Source organism: Echinops telfairi, unplaced genomic scaffold, assembly GCF_000313985.2.
Source record: "Echinops telfairi isolate 266 unplaced genomic scaffold, ASM31398v2 ScPeMD7_1713;HRSCAF=2227, whole genome shotgun sequence".
NCBI classification, from domain to species: Eukaryota; Metazoa; Chordata; class Mammalia; order Afrosoricida; family Tenrecidae; genus Echinops; species Echinops telfairi.
In genome coordinates, this window is record NW_022105611.1 from 4196760 (window position 1) to 4203187 (window position 6428).

Below are 6428 nucleotides of genomic sequence, written 5' to 3' on the forward strand. Positions count from 1 at the left end.
AAATGCTTCCAAGAATGGAATCACAGATTTGACATATGTATTATGTGTAATGGTGATAAGGCTGATAAGGTTGTTTTGTAAAAAAAATAAATAAATACATTGCTTTGGAAAAAAGTTCTTTTTGTTTTTTTTGGTACCCCTTGTATGCTTATTCAATCCATATACTGAGCAAATAATCTGAGAAACTGGACTATCTAAAGAAGAATGCGCTATCAGGATTAGAGGAAGACTGATAAACATATTAGTTATGCAGATGACAAAACCTTGTTTGCTAAAATGAAATTCAATGGGACTTGAAGGATTTACTCTCACAGACCAAAGAATGCAACCTTCAATCTGAATTACAATTCAGCATAATAAAAACAAAAATTCTCAAACCTGGGTCAATAAAAACCATCACTTAGAAGTTAACAGTTTCATTTTACTTGGCTCCACAGTGCCTGCCCATAGAAAAAGCAGTCACAGAATTGGACTAGATTGCAATAGGGAAATCTGTTATAAAGCATCTCTTTGAAGTGCTCAAAATAAAGATCACTTTTAAGATTATGTCGTGCTTGACCCAAGCAATTATGTTTTCAATAGCCTTATCTCTATATAATAATTCAACAATGAATAAGAGAGTGAAGAAGAATTGATGCTTTTGATTCATGGTGTTAGTGAAGAATATTCAATAGGTTATGGACTGCCAGAAAAATAAACAGATGTCATGGAAGAAGTACAGCCAGAATGCTCCTTAGAAGTGAGAATGGTGACATTGTGTCTGATGCACTGTGTGCGATATGTTCTCAGGATGGATCAGTCCTTGGGGAAGGAGATCGTGCTCGGTAATGTAGAGAAAGATGAATAACCTGGGTTATTCAGAGGGACCCCAACAATGTGCTCAAAGTACACTAGTTGTGATGGTGGTACAAGACTGGGAAGTGAGGGTATAACCAGAAACCTGGGATCAGATAGTAAGAATATTTTTGGTCTCTTGGATCACTCCTCCTGCTTAAAACTATTAAACATTTAAAGAGATAATAAATAAATAAATAAAACCCAAACCTGGAAAGGGAATGGTACCAGAGCCTCAATTCAAAACACCCAGTTTCCCAATGAGTGGAGGCCCCAAATCCATTACCAGGATCCCTAGGTAAATTGAGTCTCTGATGAATCCCCAGGGACTATAAATAGGAATGTAAATAGCCTCAATGCCAGACAAAGCGCATTGTAAAGTGGATGTTAGCAGCAGGAGTTAGGGCTTGGATCTACCACATTGTCATTAGAGCTCCCTTTTGAAATTAATCTAGTTTTTAATATTCTCTTTTTTCCCCTCTGTTGAGGTCTTTCGCTGTTTTATTTGGTCATTGTAGCTGGGTCCTTTCTTTGTTTTTGTCTTGTGTGGTTTTTTTGTATAGAGAAGTCAGGATGGGTGGATCTATGAAAACAGCACCTGTGTTAATAATCATCTGGGGGCATGGAAGGGGGTGGGGGGATGGAGAGTCAACAGCAATGGGTAGCAGAGGGAAGAAAATGTTCCAAAGTTGATAGTGATAATTGCACAACCTTTCTTAATATGAACAAACCATTGAATTGTATGTAAGTTATAGTTCAATAAAACTATTTAAAGAAAAACAAGACAAAACCAGATCACATCCATCCAATAATTATTCTGTTAAATAAGTTCAGAAAATGCTATACAAAAAAACCCAAATAATATCATAAAGAGTCGTCAAACAAGTTGGTGTTTTGAGGGTGGGCACATGTTGAGTAGCTGGGTAGATTTACTAACTACAGAATTCCTCTGTGGGTCTGGGATATTACAGCTCAGAACATATGGAAGTCCTGATCTAGGAATGATCTCATGGTGAGAAGGTGAAGACATGTCAACTCCTAGGAGTCTATTGATTAATACAATGGCGACCTAGGTTAAGTTAGTTACTGCCATGCCCCCCCTCAGTTCCTTCATCGATATAATTCGGGTGAAGATAAGACTAACCCTACTCATAGAGGAGTTTTAAAGATCAAATAATGAAAAATAATCGTATCATAGGTTTGCTGTGAAATAAGAGCATGTGAGAACACATGAGTGTGTAATGAATTTGTTTGGAAGCATTTCTTACTTTTTTCAGTAAGAAAAAGGAGACCTGGTGCTATAGAGGCTACATGTTGTGCTGCTAATTGCAAAGTCAGAAGTTCAAAACCACTTTGGGAGTAAGAAGGGGCTTTCTACTCCTGTAAAGATTAATAGTCTCAGAAACTCATAGGGGCAGTTCTCCTCTGTCCTATAGAGTTGCTATGAGTCGGCATGAACTTGATGGCCTTGAATGTTTGGTCTGATGAGAAAAAAAAATATTTTCTCTAAGAAAGTATGCTAGTGGATAGTATTTTTGTTTCGTTTTAAAAAAACTGCCTTGATTTGCAACAAAAGTCCAGCAAGTCTGTGTGTATTTCCATTTATCTCTTCTCTGAAAAGTTTTCCGTGCCTATCAAATCCAGAGGCCCGGAAAAATTATTTTATTTGCGGCAACTCTAAACAAGAGTTTATTATTGTTCTGCAAATTTTTATTGAGCATTTTTAGTCTAGGGTTTTTAAATTGCCTCCAAATTTGAAAGTCTAATTTTACAACAAAATACCTAGTCCTCGAGGGCATAAAAACCTCTCCAAAAATCTTCATTGTTGCCTCAAGAAGCTGACCTAGCTGTGTAAATGCATGGCAGATATTCTTAAATGTGTGAAATAGATGATGATTTACACTTATTTTTTTAATAAAAATGACAATGATTCACAGTCTGGAAATTGTATCTAGACTTGTGGATGTTAAGCCTTTAAGTCTTAAGTCTAACATTTCTCACATGTTCCCTGGTGGGCCCTTGTTCTTTGCCAAGTGCCTTCGGGCTGTCATTTCCATTTCTGTCAGTATTGCTGTGGGCTATTTAGACCTTCAAAATTATTTTGTCTACTCCACCACTTATGCTTCAAAGTGGGACAGAACTATCCTAGTTTCCTCTTTGATATTCTTAAGAAAAAACACAAAGATTCTTTCTATATTAAGTTTTAATGCTATTCATTCCTGAGAACCAAGACGCCAAAATCAATAAACTCAATCAAGTTACACAGATTAAGAACTATGAGTGGGTGTTATCTGAACTGTTCATAGTCTATTGCTTTTCTCTTAAAAAAAATTTTAACTGGAAGTCCCAACTTTTATTTCTTAAAATAAATGACTGCAAATGGTCCTTCATTAAGGCTGGCAATCCAATAATGGAAGGGAAATGATTTTCACTTAAGTGCCTACTTGCCTCAAATGCCTATCATGTGACCTGTGTTACTAATATCAATGGCGTCCTACTCCATTCAACCTTTCCTGGTAGTAAATTATCAAGCTGAGCAGTTATTTCTTTATATTGCTGGAAAGCTACATTTCAGAACCTGGACTTTGAGATAGGTACAGAAAGAACAAGAGTATTCATGTACTTACTGTTGATTTATTTATTAAACATTCTTTGAGTTTCTGTAGGTATCAAGCTTTGTACTAAGTCCTAGAATAAAAATTGAGTAAAACAGAATCTTGTCCTTAGGAGATTAATCTATTGGGAGAATTGGACACATCTACATACGCATAGGCTCTCGGGTGACAAAAATAGATTTTGCTTAACTCATAACTAAGAAGTGTGTGGTTCAAACCCACTCAGTGACGTCCCTGAAGAAAAGCCTGTCAATCTGCTTTTTCACTGCCCTTCTACTTTACTAAGCATGTTATTTCCAAGGATTGTTCTCTCCTGATAACATGTTCTTGCCACTCTTGCCTCTAAGGAGCATCCTGCACTATAAATTCTGGCTGAACTTCTTCCAAGACAGACTTATTTGTTTTTCTAGCAGTATATGGTGCTTTCCTTATTCTTCACCTGAGCCATAAGTCAAATATGCTTTCTTTATCCATTGTCCAGCTTTCAGATGTGTATGAGGCAACGGATAATACTATCGTTCGAATCAGAAGCACCTTACTCCTCAATGTGACATCTTGCTCTTCAACACTTAAAGAAACCTCGTGCAACCAAATTGCCCAGTGTGCTAGTCTGGGTACTTTAGAGAAATAAATCCATAGAAACTCATATGTATAATAGAGAGTTTTATAGAAAGGGTAAGTACACACCAAAAAACACCTCAACCCAGTGCTGCTCAAGCCAACATTAACCCATATATCCAACACCAATCCACAAAGTCCTCCTCCATCTCACAAAACACATGCAATGATGCTGACTGCAGGAAGAAAGCCCAATCAGTGAACATGTAATCATCTCAGCGCTGGCAGGGGTCTGCACACGGCTGTTTCAGCACCCAGGGCTGCATCGGGATAAGTCCATGCAACTTTTCCTTGGGGAAGTCTTGCAGGAAGTGAGCCTTGCCAGCTGAAGCAGGGAAGGTAGCTGCACCCTTGTCCAACCATTGAAGAGCAAGAGACCTGAGAACTAGAAAGACAAAGCTCACTGAGCCATTTCTCTCTCTGCCCTTTAATTAACCCCACATGTGTTTATTAGCCAGGTTGGCACAATAAACATTAACTATCTCACTCAGTTTAATACATCATTTGATTTCTTAACTTGTACTTCCATGAACCTTGGTTGTAGATCCAAGCAAAATTAAAACCTTGACAACTAATTTTTTCTCTATTTGTCTTGATTTTAGTTACTGGTCCATTTTGTTTTCTTTGTATTCTTTCCTCTTTGTTTCCAACTTTTGCATTCCAATCAGCAATAATTATCAATGCATATATAATTGCAAGCTTCATCAGTTATAGACTGAAGAGCTGGTAGAATCCTTCAAGTTCTGCATCACTAGCTTTAGTGGTTGGTACGTAAATTTGAATAATAGTTTTATCAATGCTGGATTTCCTTGTGTGTGCATAGATATTGTCATGTCACAGACTGCATTGTGTTTCACAGAAACTCTTGAAATGTTCTTTTTGAAGATAAATGTGACACAATTCCTCTTGAATTTTCATACCTAGCAAAGGAAACCATATGATTCTGTTATCTAAAATGGCCAATACCAGTCCATTTTAACTCATTAACACATAGGACATTGATAAGTATGTGTTCTATCTCATTTTTGATGACATAAATTTTCCTAGATTCATACTATGTACATTGTACATTCTGACTATTAATGAATGTTTGCAGCTGTTTCTTCTTATTGAGCAAAATAAGGTCTTCAAAGTTCTCCTGCATTCACATTAGTGAGGTGGACTCTTTTGAGAAAGCAGTTGTATTTTAAATACATTTCAACCCGTGGAGCTCATCATCCAGACCTAAGAGAAAAAGAGGACTTCTTTATCGATTGTTTAAGATTAGGGGAAAACAGTAGTCAGAAGGAGCTAACTAGAACTGAAAGGTATATGCCCAAAGATTTCCCATTAAAACTCTCATAAAATGGCTCTTGACTGATGAACCCAAAAAGTATTCCTGCAGGTAAGAGGACTTGAAAGCTTGCTTCCATAAAATTTCAGACCAGGAAATTGTATTGAGGTGGCTTTACTCTACATATAGTAAATTCTCATTGACTTGACAGCACACAACATTGAATGGAGGTCTACTAAGATAATTAAGTGAGAGTCTGTAAATGAAATGCCACAGACTGTGCTTGATATGGGAGCCCTGGTGACATAGTGGGTAGTCTTTAGCTTCAATCTACAAGGTCAGCAGTTTGAGACCACAGGCTGCTCTGTAGGAGAAAGATGAGGCTTTCTAATCTTTTAAAGAGTTAAAAGTCTGAGAAACCCATAGGGGCAGTTATATCCTGTCCTATTGGGTGACGGTTTGTCGGCATCCAGTGGAGGGCAGTGAGTTTGGAGCTTGATATTTAGTAGGTATATAGTAAGAATTGGATCCCTTATTTTTGAATTTTTTTCTTCTTCTGAGTGTACATGAACTTTTATTTGATTCTTCTACTGACTCACTTCTCTCAACTCATGGCATAAATGTAACCATTTTGCCAGATCCACTCCAACCAATCTATTAAAATTAAGGCTGAAGTATGTGATTTGAATAGATTCTAATGGTTCTCAACCTGTGGATTGTGACCCCTTTGTGGGTGAATGACCCTTTGACATGGGTCACCTAAGACCATTGGAAAACACATTACTGAGACACCACTCCTCCATCCGTCTCCAGGCAGGTCCACCCACATGTAGGTATGCTGCTCTGTCAGAAAGAAGCTATCTCAACCTTTGCACTGACTTTGGCTTTTTATACATACTGTTGCAACATGTAGCAATGCAGTTTACAGTTGTTATATTAAGACTGTTACCCATGCTACACCATGCTTCAAGACAAAATTTCATTTATTTGTCATTAGAAATAAATATTTCACAATATATAATTACATATTGTTTTGTGATTAATCACTGTGCTTTAATTATGTTCAATTTGTAACAATGAAAATCCTG